Source organism: Cervus elaphus, chromosome 10, assembly GCF_910594005.1.
Source record: "Cervus elaphus chromosome 10, mCerEla1.1, whole genome shotgun sequence".
Lineage (NCBI taxonomy): Eukaryota > Metazoa > Chordata > Mammalia > Artiodactyla > Cervidae > Cervus > Cervus elaphus.
The window spans coordinates 6,539,624-6,557,160 of NC_057824.1; positions in this window are offsets into that span (position 1 = coordinate 6,539,624).

Genomic DNA, 17,537 nt, shown 5'->3' on the forward strand with positions numbered 1-17,537 from the left:
GGAGCTCTTTCTTGTTGCTACAGTGACTCAGGATCCCTCTAGCCTTGAAACAGTGTTCTTGGGGTTTCTCTGGAGTGCCATCAAGGAAATCAAGGCTCCTTTCATGTGTGATGTGCAACACGGAATTGCTCTGCCCGCAGTGCAGGGGAATCGGGCCTCATGTCGCGGCGAGGGGGAAGTCTCATGGTTTATCGCGAGTTGCGGCGGGAACCTGGGGTATATTCTCGAGTTACGACGGGGATGGCCCTTCCACCCACGTGTTTGTTCAGCCACGTCAGGACTCCTACCTAGTTGCGAGGGACAACTCGGGATTCTCCTGGGGGCTTCGCAAGGCAATTGGGACGCCTCTCCAGCTGAAGCGGGAGACCAAGGGTCCCTTTCCACGTGCCACAGGAATCCTGGGACTCCTATCAAGTTTCACGAGGAGTCAGGCATCGTCTCCTTTGGAGGCACTGATCTCCGCATACCTCTGGAGTTTTCAAAGGATGTGAGGCCTCCGGTCGCGATGAGGTGGGGAACAAGGTCTTTCTCTGTGGTCTCCACAGGGGATTCAGACATCCTTTCGTCTTGGGAGATGCAAGACGAGCCTGCATTCAAGTCACTGCAGGGATATCCGGCCTTATTTCACGTCAGGGCATCGCAGTGTCCATTCCACTTGACCGCAAAATCAGGGTCCCTCTCACATACCTAGAGCTGAGAGAAGCCTCCTCTTGAGGTGCTTGTGGTAAGGTGGTATTCCTCTGGAGTCGAAGCCAGCGACTAACCTCTCATCTTGAGTTAATTTTTGAGCCACGGAGCTCTTTCATGTTGCTACAGTGACCTCAGGATCCCTCTAGCCTTGAAACAGTGTTCTTGGGGTTTCTCTGGAGTGCCATCAAGGAAATCAAGGCTCCTTTCATGTGTGATGTGCAACACGGAATTGCTCTGCACGCAGTGCAGGGGAATCGGGCCTCATCTGGCGGCGAGGGGGAAGTCTCATGGTTTTTCTCGAGTTGCGGCGGGAACCTGGGGTATATTCTCGATTTACGACGGGGATGGCCCTTCCACCCACGTGTTTGTTCAGCGACGTCAGGACTCCTGCCTAGTTGCGAGGGACAACTCGGGATTCTCCTCGAGGCTTGGCAGGGCAATTGGGACGCCTCTCCAGCTGAGGCGGAAGACCAAGTGTCCCTTTACACGTGCCCCAGGAATCCTGGAACTCCTATCAAGTTTCACGAGGAGTCAGGCATCGTCTCCTTTGGAGGCACTGATCTCCGCATACCTCTGGAGTTTTCAAAGAATGTGAGGCCTCCGGTCGCGATGAGGTGGGGAACTAGGTCTTTTTCTGTGGTCTCCACAGGGGATTCAGACATCCTTTCATCTTGGGAGATGCAAGACGAGCCTGCATTCAAGTCACTGCAGGGATATCCGGCCATATTTCGAGTCAGAGCATCGCGGTGTCCATTCCACATGAGGCCGCAAACTCAGGGTTCCTCTCACATACCTAGAGCTGAGAGAAGCCTAATCTTGAGGTGCTTGTGCTAAGGTGGTATTCCTCTGGGGTCGAAGCCAGGGACTAACCTCTCATTTCGAGTTGATTTTTGGTCCACGGAGCTCTTTCGTGTTGCTACAGTGACCTCAGGATCCCTCTAGCCTTGAAACAGTGTTCTTGGGGTTTCTCTGGAGTGCCATCAAGGAAATCAAGGCTCCTTTCATGTGTGATGTGCAACACGGAATTGCTCTGCATGCAGTGCAGGGGAATCTGGCCTCATCTCGTGGCGAGGGGGAAGTCTCATGGTTTTTCTCGAGTTCCGGCAGGAACCTGGGGTATATTCTCGAGTTACGACGGGGATGGCCCTTCCAACCACGTGTTTGTTCAGCGACGTCAGGACTCCGGCCTAGTTGCGAGGGACAACTCGGCATTCTCCTCGAGGCTTGGCAGGGCAATTGGGACGCCTCTCCAGCTGAGGCGGGAGACCAAGGGTCCCTTTCCACGTGCCACAGGAATCCTGGGACTCGTATCAAGTTTCATGAGGAGTCAGGCATCGTCTCCTTTGGACGCACTGATCTCCGAGTACCTCTGGAGTTTTCAAAGGATGTGAGTCCTCCGGTCGCGATGAAGTGGGGAACTATGTCTTTCTCTGTGGTCTCCACAGGGGATTCAGACATCCTTTCGTCTTGGGAGATGCAAAACGAGCCTGCATTTAAGTCACTGCAGGGATATCCGGCCTTATTTCGAGTCAGGGCATCGCGGTGTCCATTCCACTTGAGGCCGCAAACTCAGGGTCCCTCTCACATCGCTAGAGCTGAGAAAAGCCTCTTCTTGAGGTGCTTGTGGTAAGGTGGTATTCCTCTGGAGTCGAAGCCAGGGACTAACCCCTCATCTCGAGTTGATTTTTGGTCCACGGAGCTCTTTCTTGTTGCTACAGTGACCTCAGGATCCCTCTAGCCTTGAAACAGTGTTCTTGGGGTTTCTCTGGAGTGCCATCAAGGAAATCAAGGCTCCTTTCATGTGTGATGTGCAACACGGAATTGTTTTGCACGCAGCGCAGGGGAATCGGCCCTCATCTCGCGCCGAGGGGGAAGTCTCATGGTTTTTCTCGAGTTGCGGCGGGAACCTGGGGTATATTCTCGAGTTACGTCGGGGATGGTCCTTCCACCCACGTGTTTGTTCAGCGACGTCAGGACTCCTGCCACGTTGCGAGGGAGAACTCGGGATTCTCCTGGGGGCTTGGCAGGGCAATTGGGACGCCTCTCCAGCTGAGGCGGTAGACCAAGTGTCCCTTTCCACGTGCCACAGGAATCCTGGGTCTCCTATCAAGTTTCACGAGGAGTCAGGCATCGTCTCCTTTGGAGGCACTGATCTCCGTGTACATCTGGAGTTTTCAAAGGATGTGAGGCCTCCGGTCGCGATGAGGTGGGGAATTAGGTTTTCTCTGTGGTCTCCACAGGGTATTCAGACATCCTTTCGTCTTGGGAGATGCAAGACGAGCCTGCATTCAAGTCACTGCAGGGATATCCGGCCTTATATCGAGTCAGGGCATCGCGGTCTCCATTCCACTTGAGGCCGCAAACTCAGGGTCCCTCTCACATACCTAGAGCTGAGATATGCCTGCTCTTGAGGTGCTTGTGGTAAGGTGGTATTCCTCTGGAGTCGAAGCCAGGGAGTAACCTCTCATCTCGAGTTGATTTTTGGTCCACGGAGCTCTTTCGTGTTACTACAGTGACCTCAGGATCCCTCTAGCCTTGAAACAGTGTTCTTGGGGTTTCTCTGGAGTGCCATCAAGGAAATCAAGGCTCTTTTCATGTGTGATGTGCAACACGGAATTGCTCTGCACGCAGTGCAGGGGCATCGGGCCTCATCTCGCGGCGAGGGGGAAGTCTCATGGTTTTTCTCGAGTTGCGGCGGGAACCTGGGTTATATTCTCGAGTTACGACGGGGACGGGCCTTCCACACACGTGTTTGTTCAGCGACGGCAGGACTCCTGCCTAGTTGCGAGGGACAACTCGGGATTCTCCTCGAGGCTTGGCAGGGCAATTGGGACGCCTCTCCAGCTGAGGCGGGAGACCAAGGGTCCCTTTCCACGTGCCACAGGAATCCTGGGACTCCTATCAAGTTTCACGAGAAGTCAGGCATCGTCTCCTTTGGAGACACTGATCTCCGTGTACCTCTGGAGTTTTCAAAAGTTGTGAGGCCTCCGGTCGCGATGAGGTGGGGAAGTAGGTCTTTCTCTGTGGTCTCCACAGGGGATTCAGACATCCTTTCGTCTTGGGAGATGCAAGACGAGCCTGCATTCAAGTCACTGCAGGGATATCCGGCCTTATATCGAGTCAGGGCATCGTGGTATCCATTCCACTTGAGGCCCCAAACTCAGGGACCCTCTCACATATCTAAAGCTGAGAGAAGCCTCCTCTTGAGGTGCTTGTGGTAAGGTTGTATTCCTCTGGAGTCGAAGCCAGGGACTAACCTCTCATCTCGAGTTGATTTTTGGTCCACGGAGCTCTTTCTTGTTGCTACAGTGACCTCAGGATCCCTCTAGCCTTGAAACAGTGTTATTGGGGTTACTCTGGAGTGCCATCAAGGAAACCAAGGCTCCTTTCATGTGTGATGTGCAACACGGAATTGCTCTGCATGCAGTGCAGGGGAATCGGGCCTCATCTCGCGGCGAGGGGGAAGTCTAATGGTTTTACTCGAGTTGCGGCGGGAACCAGGGGTATATTCTCGAGTTACGACGGGGATGGCCCTTCCACACACGTGTTTGTTCAGCCACGTCAGGACTCCTGCCTAGTTGCGAGGGACAACTCGGGATTCTCCTCGAGGCTTGGCAGGGCAATTGGGACGCCACTCCAGCTGAGGCGGGAGACCAAGCGTCCCTTTCCCCGTGCCACAGGAATCCTGGGACTCCTATCAAGTTTCACGAGGAGTCAGGCATCGTCTCCTTTGGAGGCACTGATCTCCGCGTACCTCTGGAGTTTTCAAAGAATGTGAGGCATCTGGTCGCGATGAGGTGGGGAACTAATTCTTTTTCTGTGTTCTCCACAGGGGATTCAGACATCCTTTCGTCTTGGGAGATGCAAGACGAGCCTGCATTTAAGTCACTGCAGGGATATCCGGCCTTATTTCCAGTCAGGGCATCGCGGTGTCCATTCCACTTGAGGCCGCATATCAGGGTCCCTCTCACATACCTAGAGCTGAGAGAAGCCTCCTCTTGAGGTGCTTGTGGTAAGGTGGTATTCCTCTGGAGTTGAAGCTAGGGACGAACCTCTCATCTCGAATTGATTCTTGGTACACGGAGCTCTTTCGTGTTGCTACAGTGACCTCAGTTTCCCTCTAGCCTTGAAACAGTGTTCTTGGGGTTTCTCTGTAGTGCCATCAAGGAAATCAAGACTCATTTCATGTGTGATGTGCAACAGGGAATTGCTCTGCACACAGTGCAGGGTATCGGGCCTCATTTTGCGGTGAGGGGGAAGTCTCATGGTTTTTCTCGAGTTGCTATGGGAACCTGGGGTATATTCTCGCGTTACGACGGGGATGGCCCTTCCACCCACGTGTTTGTTCAGCGACGTCAGGACTCCTGCCTAGTTGCGAGGGACAACTCGGGATTCTCCTCGAGGCTTGGCAGGGCAATTGGGATGTCTCTCCAGCTGAGGAGGGAGACCAACGGTCCCTTTCCACGTGCCACAGGAATCCTGGGACTCCTATCAAGTTTCACGAGGAGTCAGGCATCGTCTCCTTTGGAGGCACTGATCTCCCCGTACCTCTGGAGTTTTCAAAGGATGTGAGGCCTCCGGTCGCGATGAGGTGGGGAACTAGGTCTTTCTCTGTGGTCTCCACAGGGAATTCAGACATCCTTTCGTCTTGGGAGATGCAAGACGAGCCTGCATTCAAGTCACTGCAGGGATATCCGGCCTTATTTCGAGTCAGGGCATCGCGGTGTCCATTCCACTTGAGGCCGCAAATCAGGGTCCCTCTCACATAGCTAGAGCTGAGAGAAGCCTCCTCTTGAGGTGCTTGTGGTAAGGTGGTATTCCTCTGGAGTCGAAGCCAGGGACTAACCTCTCATCTCGAGTTGATTTTTGGTCCACGGTGCTCTTTCATGTTGCTACAGTGACCTCAGGATTCCTCTAGCCTTGAAACAATGTTTTTGGGGTTTCTCTGGAGTGCCATCAAGGAAATCAAGGCTCCTTTCATGTTTGATGTGCAACACGGAATTGCTCTGCAGGCAGTGCCGGAGAATCGGGCCTCCTCTCGCGGCGAGGGGGAAGTCTCATGGTTTTTCTCGAGTTGCGGCGGGAACCTGGGGTATATTCTCGAGTTACGACGGGAATGGCCCTTCCAACCACGTGTTTGTTCAGCAACGTCTGGACTCCTTCCTAGTTGCGAGGAACAATTCGGGATTCTCCTCGAGGCTTGGCAGGGCAATTGGGACGCCTCTCCAGCTGAGGCGGGAGACCAAGGGTCCCTTTCCACGTGCCACAGGAATCCTGGGACTCCTATCAAGTTTCACGAGGAGTCAGGCATCGTCTCCTTTGGAGGCACTGATCTCCGCGGACCTCTGGAGTTTTCAAAGGATGTGAGGCCTCCGGTCGCGATGAGGTGGGGAACTAGGTCTTTCGCTGCGGTCTCCACAGGGGATTCAGAAATCCTTTCGTCTTGGGAGATGCAAGACGAGCCTGCATTCAAGTCCCTGCATGGATATCCGGCCTTATTTCGAGTCAGGTCATCCCGGTCTACATTCCACTTGAGGCCGCATACTCAGGGTCTCTCTCACATACCTAGAGCTGAGAGAAGCCTCCTCTTGAGGTGCTTGTGGTAAGGTGGTATTCCTCTGGAGTCGAAGCCAGGGACTAACCTCTCATCTCGAGTTGATTTTTGGTCCACGGAGCTCTTTCTTGTTGCTACAGTGACCTCAGGATCCCTCTAGCCTTGAAACAGTGTTCTTGGGGTTTCTCTGGAGTGCCATCAAGGAAATCAAGGCTCCTTTGATGTGTGATGTGCAAGACAGAATTGCTCTGCACGCAGTGCAGGGGAATCGGGCCTCATCTCGCGGCGAAGGGGAAGTCTCATTGTTTTTCTCGAGTTGCGGCGGGAACCTGGGGTATATTCTCGAGTTACGACGGGGATGGCCCTTCCACCCACGTGTTTGTTCAGCGATGTCAGGACTCCTGCCATGTTGCGAGGGACAACTCGGGATTCTCCTCGAGGCTTGGCAGGGCAATTGGGATGCCTCTCCAGCTGAGGCGGGAGACCAAGTGTCCCTTTCCACGTGCCACTGGAATCCTGGGACTCCTATCAAGTTTCACGAGGAGTCAGGCATCGTCTCCTTTGGAGGCACTGATCTCCGCGGACCTCTGGAGTTTTCAAAGGATGTGAGGCCTCCGGTCGCGATGAGGTGGGGAACTAGGTCTTTCTCTGTGGTCTCCACAGGGGATTCAGACATCCTTTCGTCTTGGGAGATGCAAGACGAGCCTGCATTCTAGTCACTGCAGGGATATCCGGCCTTATTTCGAGTCAGGGCATCGTGGTATCCATTCCACTTGAGGCCGCAGCTCAGGGACCCTCTCACATATCTAAAGCTGAGAGAAGCCTCCTCTTGAGGTGCTTGTGGTAAGGTGGTATTCCTCTGGAGTCGAAGCCAGGGACTAACCTCTCATCTCGAGTTGATTTTTGGTCCACGGAGCTCTTTCGTGTGGCTACAGTGACCTCAGGATCCCTCTAGCCTTGGAACAGTGTTCTTGGGGTTTATCTGGAGTGCCATCAAGGAAAATAAGGCTCCTTTCATGTGTGATGTGCAACACGGAATTACTCTGCATGCAGTGCAGGGGAATCAGGCCTCATTTTGCGGCGAGGGGGAAGTCTCATGGTTTTTCTCGAGTTGCGGCGGGAACCTGGGGTATATTCTCGAGTTACGACGGGGATGGCCCTTCCACCCACGTGTTTGTTCAGCCATGTCAGGACTCCTGCCTAGTTGCGAGGGACAACTCGGAATTCTCCTCGAGGCTTGGCAGGGCAATTGGGACTCCTCTCCAGCTGAGGCGGGAGACCAAGGGTCCCTTTCCCCGTGCCACAGGAATCCTGGGACTCTTATCAATTTTCAGGAGGAGTCAGGCATCGTCTCCTTTGGAGGCACTGATCTCCGCGTACCTCTGGAGATTTCGAAGAATGTGAGGCCTCTGGTCGGGATGAGGTGGGGAACTAGGTCTTTCTCTGTTGTCTCCACAGGGGATTCAGACATCCTTTCATCTTGGGAGATGCAAAACGAGCCTGCATTTAAGTCACTGCAGGGATATCCGGCCTTATTTCGAGTCAGGGCATCGCGATCTCCATTCCACTTGAGGCGGCAAACTCAGGGTCCCTCTCACATAGCTAGAGCTGAGAGAAGCGTCCTCTTGAGGTGCTTGTGATAAGGTGGTATTCCTCTGGAGTCAAAGCCAGGGACTAACCTCTCATCTCGAGTTGATTTTTGGTCCACGGAGCTCTTTCGTGTTGCTACAGTGACCTCAGGATCCCTCTATCCTTGAAACAGTGTTCTTGGGGATTCTCTGGAGTGCCATCAAGGAAATCAAGGCTCCTTTGATGTGTGATTTGCAACACGCAATTGCTCTGCACGCAGTGCAGGGGAATCGGGCCTCATCTCGCGGCGAGGGGGAAGTCTCATGGTTTTTCTCGAGTTGCGGCGGGAACCTGGGGTATATTCTCGAATTACGACGGAGATGGCCCTTCCACCCACGTGTTTGTTCAGCGACGGCAGGACTCCTGCCTAGTTGCGAGGGACAACTCGGGATTCTCCTGGGGGCTTGGCAGGGCAATTGGGACGCCTCTCCAGCTGAGGCGGGAGACCAAGTGTCCCTTTCCACGTGCCACAGGAATCCTGGGACTCCTATCAAGTTTCACGAGGAGTCAGGCATCGTTTCCTTTGGAGGCACTGATCTCCGTGTACCTCTGGAGTTTTCAAAAGATGTGAGGCCTCCGGTCGCGATGAGGTGGGGAAGTAGGTCTTTCTCTGTGGTCTTCACAGGGGATTCAGACATCCTTTCATCTTGCGAGATGCAAGACGAGCCTGCATTCAAGTCACTGCAGGGATATCCGGCCTTATATCGAGTCAGGGCATCGCGGTGTCCATTCCACTTGAGGCCGCAAAATCAGGGTCCCTCTCACATACATAGAGCTGAGAGAAGCCTCCTCTTGAGGTGCTTGTGGTAAGGTGGTATTCCTCTGGAGTCGAAGCCAGGGACTAACCTCTCATCTCGAGTTGATTCTTGGTCCACGGAGCTCTTTCTTGTTGCTACAGTGACTCAGGATCCCTCTAGCCTTGAAACAGTGTTCTTGGGGTTTCTCTGGAGTGCCATCAAGGAAATCAAGGCTCCTTTCATGTGTGATGTGCAACACGGAATTGCTCTGCACGCAGTGCAAGGGATTCGGGCCTCATCTCGCGGCGAGCGGAAAGTCTCATGGTTTTTCTCGAGTTGCGGCGGGAACCTGGGGTATATTCTCGAGTTACGACGGGGATGGCCCTTCCACCCACGTGTTTGTTCAGCGACGTCAGGACTCCTGCCTAGTTGCGAGGGACAACTCGGGATTCTCCTCGAGGCTTGGCAGGGCAATTGGGATGCCTCTCCAGCTGAGGCGGGAGACCAAGGGTCCCTTTCCACGTGCCACAGGAATCCTGGGACTCCTATCAAGTTTCACGAGGAGTCAGGCATCGCCTCCTTTGGAGGCACTGATCTCCGCGTACCTCTGGAATTTTCAAAGGATGTGAGGCCTCCGGTCGCGATGAGGTGGGGAACTAGGTCTTTCTCTGTGGTCTCCACAGGGGATTCAGACATCCTTTCGTCTTGGGAGATGCAAGACGAGCCTGCATTCAAGTCACTGCAGGGATATCCGGCCTTATTTCGAGTCAGGGCATCGTGGTATCCATTCCACTTGAGGCCGCAAACTCAGGGACCCTCTCACATATCTAAAGCTGAGAGAAGCCTCCTCTTGAGGTGCTTGTGGTAAGGTGGTATTCCTCTGGAGTCGAAGCCAGGGACTAACCTCTCATCTCGAGTTGATTTTTGGTCCACGGATCTCTTTCGTGTGGTTACAGTGACCTCAGGATCCCGCTAGCCTTGAAACAGTGTTCTTGGGGTTTCTCTGGAGTGCCATCAAGGAAATCAAGGATCCTTTCATGTGTGATGTGCAACACGAAATCGCGCTGCACGCAGTGCAGGCGAATCGGGCCTCATTTTTCGGAGAGGGGGAAGTCTCATGGTTTTTCTCGAGTTGCGGCGGGGACCTGGGGTATATTCTCGAGTTACGACGGGGATGGCCCTTCCACACACGTGCTTGTTCAGCAACGTCAGGACTCCTGCCTAGTTGCGAGGGACAACTCGGGATTCTCCTCGAGGCTTGTCAGGGCAATTGGGACGCCTCTCCAGCTGAGGGGGGAGACCAAGTGTCCCTTTCCACGTGCCACAGGAATCCTGGGACTCATATCAAGTTTCACGAGGAGTCAGGCATCGTCTCCTTTGGAGGCACTGATCTCCGCGTACCTCTGGAGTTTTCAAAGGATGTGAGGCCTCCGGTCGCGATGAGGTGGGGAACTAGGTCTTTCTCTGTGGTCTCCACAGGGGATTCAGACATCCTTTCATCTTGGGAGATGCAAAACGAGCCTGCATTCAAGTCACTGCAGGGATATCCGGCCTTATTTCGAGTCAGGGCATCGCGATCTCCATTCCACTTGAGGCGGCAAACTCAGGGTCCCTCTCACATAGCTAGAGCTGAGAGAAGCGTCCTCTTGAGGTGCTTGTGGTAAGGTGGTATTCCTCTGGAGTCAAAGCCAGGGACTAACCTCTCATCTCGAGTTGATTTTTGGTCCACGGAGCTCTTTCGTGTTGCTACAGTGACCTCAGGATCCCTCTAGCCTTGAAACAGTGTTCTTGAGGTTTCTCTGGAGTGCCATCAAGGAAATCAAGGCTCCTTTCATGTGTGATGTGCAACGCGCAATTGCTCTGCACGCAGTGCAGGGGAATCGGGCCTCATCTCGCAGCGAGGGGGAAGTCTCATGGTTTTTCTCGAGTTGCGGCGGGAACCGGGGGTATATTCTCGAATTACGACGGGGATGGCCCTTCCACCCACGTGTTTGTTCAGCGACGGCAGGACTCCTGCCTAGTTGAGAGGGACAACTCGGGATTCTCCTGGGGGCTTGGCAGGGCAATTGGGACGCCTCTCCAGCTGAGGCGGGAGACCAAGTGTCCCTTTCCACGTGCCAGAGGAATCCTGGGACTCCTATCAAGTTTCACGAGGAGTCAGGCATCGTTTCCTTTGGAGGCACTGATCTCCGTGTACCTCTGGAGTTTTCAAAAGATGTGAGGCCTCCGGTCGCGATGAGGTGGGGAAGTAGGTCTTTCTCTGTGGTCTTCACAGGGGATTCAGACATCCTTTCATATTGCGAGATGCAAGACGAGCCTGCATTCAAGTCACTGCAGGGATATCCGGCCTTATATCGAGTCAGGGCATCGCGGTGTCCATTCCACTTGAGGCCGCAAACTCAGGGTCCCTCTCACATACCTAGAGCTGAGAGAAGCCTCCTCTTGAGGTGCTTGTGGTAAGGTGGTATTCCTCTGGAGTCGAAGCCAGGGACTAACCTCTCATCTCGAGTTGATTCTTGGTACACGGAGCTCTTTCGTGTTGCTACAGTGACCTAGTTTCCCTCTAGCCTTGAAACAGTGTTCTTGGGGTTTCTCTGGAGTGCCATCAAGGAAATCAAGTCTCCTTTCATGTGTGATTTGCACCAGGGAATTGCTCTGCACGCAGTGCAGGGTATCGGGCCTCATTTTGCGGCGAGGGGGAAGTCTCATGGTTTTTCTCGAGTTGCTGTGGGAACCTGGGGTATATTCTCGAGTTACGACGGGGATGGCCCTTCCACCCACGTGTTTGTTCAGCGACGTCAGGACTCCTGCCTAGTTGCGAGGGACAATTCGGGATTCTCCTCGAGGCTTGGCAGGGTAATTGGGACGCCTCTCCAGCTGAGGCGGGAGACCAAGGGTCCCTTTCCACGTGCCAGAGGAATCCTGGGACTCCTATCAAGTTTCACGAGGAGTCAGGCATCGTCTCCTTTGGAGGCACTGATCTCCACGTACCTCTGGAGTTTTCAAAGGATGTGAGGCCTCCGGTCGCGATGAGGTGGGGAACTAGGTCTTTCTCTGTGGTCTCCACAGGGGATTCAGACATCCTTTCGTCTTGGGAGATGCAAGACGAGCCTGCATTCAAGTCACTGCAGGGATATCCGGCCTTATTTCGAGTCAGGGCATCGTGGTATCCATTCCACTTGAGGCCGCAAACTCAGGGACCCTCTCACATATCTAAAGCTGAGAGAAGTCTACTCTTGAGGTGCTTGTGGTAAGGTGGTATTCCTCTGGAGTCGAAGCCAGGGACTAACCTCTCATCTCGAGTTGATTTTTGGTCCACGGAGCTCTTTCGTGTGGCTACAGTGACCTCAGGATCCCTCTAGCCTTGGAACAGTGTTCTTGGGGTTTATCTGGAGTGCCATCAAGGAAAATTAGGCTCCTTTCATGTGTGATGTGCAACACGGAATTACTCTGCATGCAGTGCATGGGAATCAGGCCTCATTTTGCGGCGAGGGGGAAGTCTCATGGTTTTTCTCGAGTTCCGGCGGGAACCTGGGGTATATTCTCGAGTTACGACGGGGATGGCCCTTCCACCCAAGTGTTTGTTCAGCCATGTCAGCACTCCTGCCTAGTTGCGAGGGACAACTCGGAATTCTCCTCGAGGCTTGGCAGGGCAATTGGGACGCGTCTCCAGCTGAGGCGGGAGACCAAGGGTCCCTTTCCACGTGCCACAGGTATCCTGGGACTCTTATCAATATTCCCGAGGAGTCAGGCATCGTCTCCTTTGGAGGCACTGATCTCCGCGTACCTCTGGAGTTTTCAAAGGATGTGAGGCCTCCGGTCGCCATAAGGTGGGGAACTAGGTCTTTCTCTGTGGTCTCCACAGGGGATTCAGACATCCTTTCGTCTTGGGAGATGCAAGACGAGCCTGCATTTAAGTCACTGCAGGGATATCCGGCCTTATTTCGAGTCAGGGCATCGCGGTGTCCATTCCACTTGAGGCCGCAAACTCAGGGTCCCTCTCACATCGCTAGAGCTGAGATATGCCTGCTCTTGAGGTGCTTGTGGTAAGGTGGTATTCCTCTGGAGTCGAAGCCAGGGACTAACCTCTCATCTCGAGTTGATTTTTGGTCCACGGAGCTCTTTCTTGATGCTACAGTGACCTCAGGATCCCTCTAGCCTTGAAACAGTGTTCTTGGGGTTTCTCTGGAGTGCCATCAAGGAAATCAAGGCTCTTTTCATGTGTGATGTGCAACACGGAATTGCTCTGCACGCAGTGCAGGGGAATCGGGCCTCATCTCGCGGCGAGGGGGAAGTCTCATGGTTTTTCTCGAGTTGCGGCGGGAACCTGGGGTATATTCTCGAGTTACGACGGGGACGGGCCTTCCACACACGTGTTTGTTCAGCGACGGCAGGACTCCTGCCTAGTTGCGAGGGACAACTCGGGATTCTCCTCGAGGCTTGGCAGGGCAATTGGGACGCCTCTCCAGCTGAGGCGGGAGACCAAGGATCCCTTTCCACGTGCCACAGGAATCCTGGGACTCCTATCAAGTTTCACGAGGAGTCAGGCATCGTCTCCTTTGGAGACACTGATCTCCGTGTACCTCTGGAGTTTTCAAAAGTTGTGAGGCCTCCGGTCGCGATGAGGTGGGGAAGTAGGTCTTTCTCTGTGGTCTCCACAGGGGATTCAGACATCCTTTCGTCTTGGGAGATGCAAGACGAGCCTGCATTCAAGTCACTGCAGGGATATCCGGCCTTATATCGAGTCAGGGCATCGTGGTATCCATTCCACTTGAGGCCGCAAACTCAGGGACCCTCTCACATATCTAAAGCTGAGAGAAGCCTCCTCTTGAGGTGCTTGTGGTAAGGTGGTATTCCTCTGGAGTCGAAGCCAGGGACTAACCTCTCATCTCGAGTTGATTTTTGGTCCACGGAGCTCTTTCTTGTTGCTACAGTGACCTCAGGATCCCTCTAGCCTTGAAACAGTGTTATTGGGGTTACTCTGGAGTGCCATCAAGGAAACCAAGGCTCCTTTCATGTGTGATGTGCAACACGGAATTGCTCTGCATGCAGTGCAGGGGAATCGGGCCTCCTCTCGCGGCGAGGGGGAAGTCTAATGGTTTTACTCGAGTTGCGGCGGGAACCAGGGGTATATTCTCGAGTTACGACGGGGATGGCCCTTCCACACACGTGTTTGTTCAGCCATGTCAGGACTCCTGCCTAGTTGCGAGGGACAACTCGGGATTCTCCTCGAGGCTTGGCAGGGCAATTGGGACGCCTCTCCAGGTGAGGCGGGAGACCAAGCGTCCCTTTCCCCGTGCCACAGGAATCCTGGGACTCCTATCAAGTTTCACGAGGAGTAAGGCATCGGCTCCTTTGGAGGCACTGATCTCCGCGTACTTCTGGAGTTTTCAAAGAATGTGAGGCATCTGGTCGCGATGAGGTGGGGAACTAATTCTTTTTCTGTGGTCTCCACAGGGGATTCAGACATCCTTTCGTCTTGGGAGATGCAAGACGAGCCTGCATTCAAGTCACTGCAGGGATATCCGGCCTTATTTCCAGTCATTGCATCGCGGTGTCCATTCCACTTGAGGCCGCATATCAGGGTCCCTCTCACATACCTAGAGCTGAGAGAAGCCTCCTCTTGAGGTGCTTGTCGTAAGGTGGTATTCCTCTGGAGTCGAAGCCAGGGACTAACCTCTCATCTCGAGTTGATTTTTGGTCCACGGAGCTCTTTCGTGTTGCTACACTGACCTCAGGATCCCTCTAGCCTTGAAACAGTGTTCTTGGGGTTTCTCTGGAGTGCCATCAAGGAAATCAAGGCTCCTTTCATGTGTGATGTGCAACACGCAATTGCTCTGCACGCAGTGCAGGGGAATCGGGCCTCATCTCGCAGCAAGGGGGAAGTCTCATGGTTTTTCTCGAGTTGCGGCGGGAACCTGGGGTATATTCTCGAATTACGACGGGGATGGCCCTTCCACCCACGTGTTTGTTCAGCGACGTCAGGACTCCTGCCTAGTTGCGAGGGACAACTCGGGATTCTCCTCGAGGCTTGGCAGGGCAATTGGGACGCCTCTCCAGTTGAGGCGGGAGACCAAGTGTCCCTTTCCACATGCCACAGGAATCCTGGGACTCCTATCAAGTTTCACGAGGAGTCAGGCATCGTCTCCTTTGGAGGCACTGATCTCCGCGTACCTCTGGAGTTTTCAAAGGATGTGAGGCCTCCGGTCGCGATGAGGTGGGGAACTAGGTCTTTCTCTGTGGTCTCCACAGGGGATTCAGACATCCTTTCGTCTTGGGAGATGCAAGACGAGCCTGCATTCAAGTCACTGCAGGGATATCCGGCCTTATTTCGCGTCAGGGCATCGCGGTCTCCATTCCACTTGAGGCCGCAAACTCAGGGTCCCTCTCAAATACATAGAGCTGAGAGAAGCCTCCTCTTGAGGTGCTTGTGGTAAGGTGGTATTCCTCTGGAGTCGAAGCCAGGGACTAACCTCTCATCTCAAGTTTATTTTTGGTCCACTTAGCTCTTTCATGTTGCTACAGTTACCTCAGGATCCCTCAACCTTGAAACAGTGTTCTTGGGGTTTCTCTGGAGTGGCATCAAGGAAATCAAGGCTCCTTTCATGTGTGATGTGCAACACGGAATTGCTCTGCACGCAGTGCAGGGGAATCAGGCCTCATCTCGCGGCGAGGGGGAAGTCTCATGGTTTTTCTCGAGTTGCGGCGGGAACCTGTGGTATATTCTCGAGTTACGACGGGGATGGCCCTTCCACATGCGTGTTTCTTCAGCGACGTCAGGACACCTGCCTAGTTGCGAGGGACAATTCGGGATTCTCCTCGAGGCTTGGCAGGGCAATTGGGACGCCTCTCCACCTGAGGCGGGAGACCAAGTGTCCCTTTCCACGTGCCACAGGAATCCTGGGACTCCTATCAAGTTTCACGAGGAGTCAGGCATCGTCTCCTTTGGAGGCACTGATCTCCGCGTACCTCTGGAGTTTTCAAAAGATGTGAGGCTTCCGGTCGCGATGAGGTGGGGAACTAGGTCTTTTTCTGTGGTCTCCACAGGGGATTCAGACATCCTTTCGTCTTGGGAGATACAAGACGAGCCTGCATTCAAGTCACTGCAGGGATATCCGGCCTTATTTCGAGTCAGGGCATCGCGGTCTCCATTCCACTTGAGGCCGCAAACTCAGGGTCCCTCTCACATACCTAGAGCTGAGAGAAGCCTCCTCTTGAGGTGCTTGTGGTAAGGTGGTATTCCTCTGGAGTCGAAGCCAGGGACTAACCTCTCATCTCGAGTTGATTTTTGGTCCACGGAGCTCTTTCGTGTTGCTACAGTGACCTCAGGATCCCTCAACCTTGAAACAGTGTTCTTGGGGTTTCTCTGGAGTGCCATCAAGGAAATCAAGGCTCCTTTCATGTGTGATGTGCAACACGGAATTGCTCTGCACGCAGTGCAGTGGAATCGGGCCTCATCTCGCGGCGAGGGGGAAGTCTCATGGTTTTTCTCGAGTTGCGGCGGGAACCTGGAGTATATTCTCGAGTTACGACGGGGATGGCCCTTCCACCCACGTGTTTGTTCAGCGACGTCAGGACTCCTGCGTAGTTGCGAGGGACAACTCGGGATTCTCCTCGAGGCTTGGCAGGGCAATTGCGACGCCTCTCCAGCTGAGGCGGGAGACCAAGGGTCCCTTTCCACCTGCCACAGGAATCCTGGGACTCCTATCAAGTTTCACGAGGAGTCAGGCATCGTCTCCTTTGGAGGCACTGATCTCCGCATACCTCTGGAGTTTTCAAAGGATGTGAGGCCTCCGGTCGTGATGAGGTGGGGAACTAGGTCATTCTCTGTGGTCTCCACAGGGGATTCAGACATCATTTCGTCTTGGGAGATGCAAGACGAGCCTGCATTCAAGTCATGCAGGGATATCCGGCCTTATTTCGAGTCAGGGCATCGCAGTGTCCATTCCACTTGAGGCCGCAAACTCAGGGTCCCTCTCACATACCTCGTGCTGAGAGAAGCCTCCTCTTGAGGTGCTTGTGGTAAGGTGGTATTCCTCTGGAGTCGAAGCCAGGGACTAACCTCTCATCTCGAGTTGATTTTTGGTCCACGGAGCTCTTTCGTGTGGCTACAGTGACCTCAGGATCCCTCTAGCCTTGAAACAGTGTTCTTGGGGTTTCTCTGGAGTGCCATCAAGGAAATCAAGGCTCCTTTCATGTGTGATGTGCAACACGGAATTGCTCTGCACGCAGTGCAGGGGAATCGGGCCTCATCTCGCGGCGAGGGGGAAGTCTCATGGTTTTTCTCGAGTTGCGGCGGGAACCTGGGGTATATTCTCGAGTTACGACGGGGATGGCCCTTCCACCCACGTGTTTGTTCAGCGACGTCAGGACTCCTGCCTAGTTGCGAGGGACAATTCGGGATTCTCCTCGAGGCTTGGCAGGGCAATTGGGACGCCTGTCCAGCTGAGGTGGGAGACCAAGGGTCCCTTTCCACGTGCCACAGGAAACCTGGGACTCCTATCAATTTTCAGGAGGAGTCAGGCATCGTCTCCTTTGGAGGCACTGATCTCTGCGTACCTCTGGAGTTTTCAAAGGATGTGAGGCCTCCGGTCGCGATGAGGTGGGGAAGTAGGTCTTTCTCTGTGGTCTCCACAGGGGATTCAGACATCCTTTCGTCTTGGGAGATGCAAGACGAGCCTGCATTCAAGTCACTGCAGGGATATCCGGCCTTATTTCGAGTCAGGACATCGCGGTCTCCATTCCACTTGAGGCCGCAAACTCAGGGTCCCTCTCACATACATAGAGCTGAGAGAAGCCTCCCCTTGAGGTGCTTGTGGTAAGGTGGTATTCCTCTGGAGTCGAAGCCAGGGACTAACCTCTCATCTCGGGTTGATTTTTGGTCCACGGAGCTCTTTCGTGTTGTTACAGTGACCTCAGGATCCCTC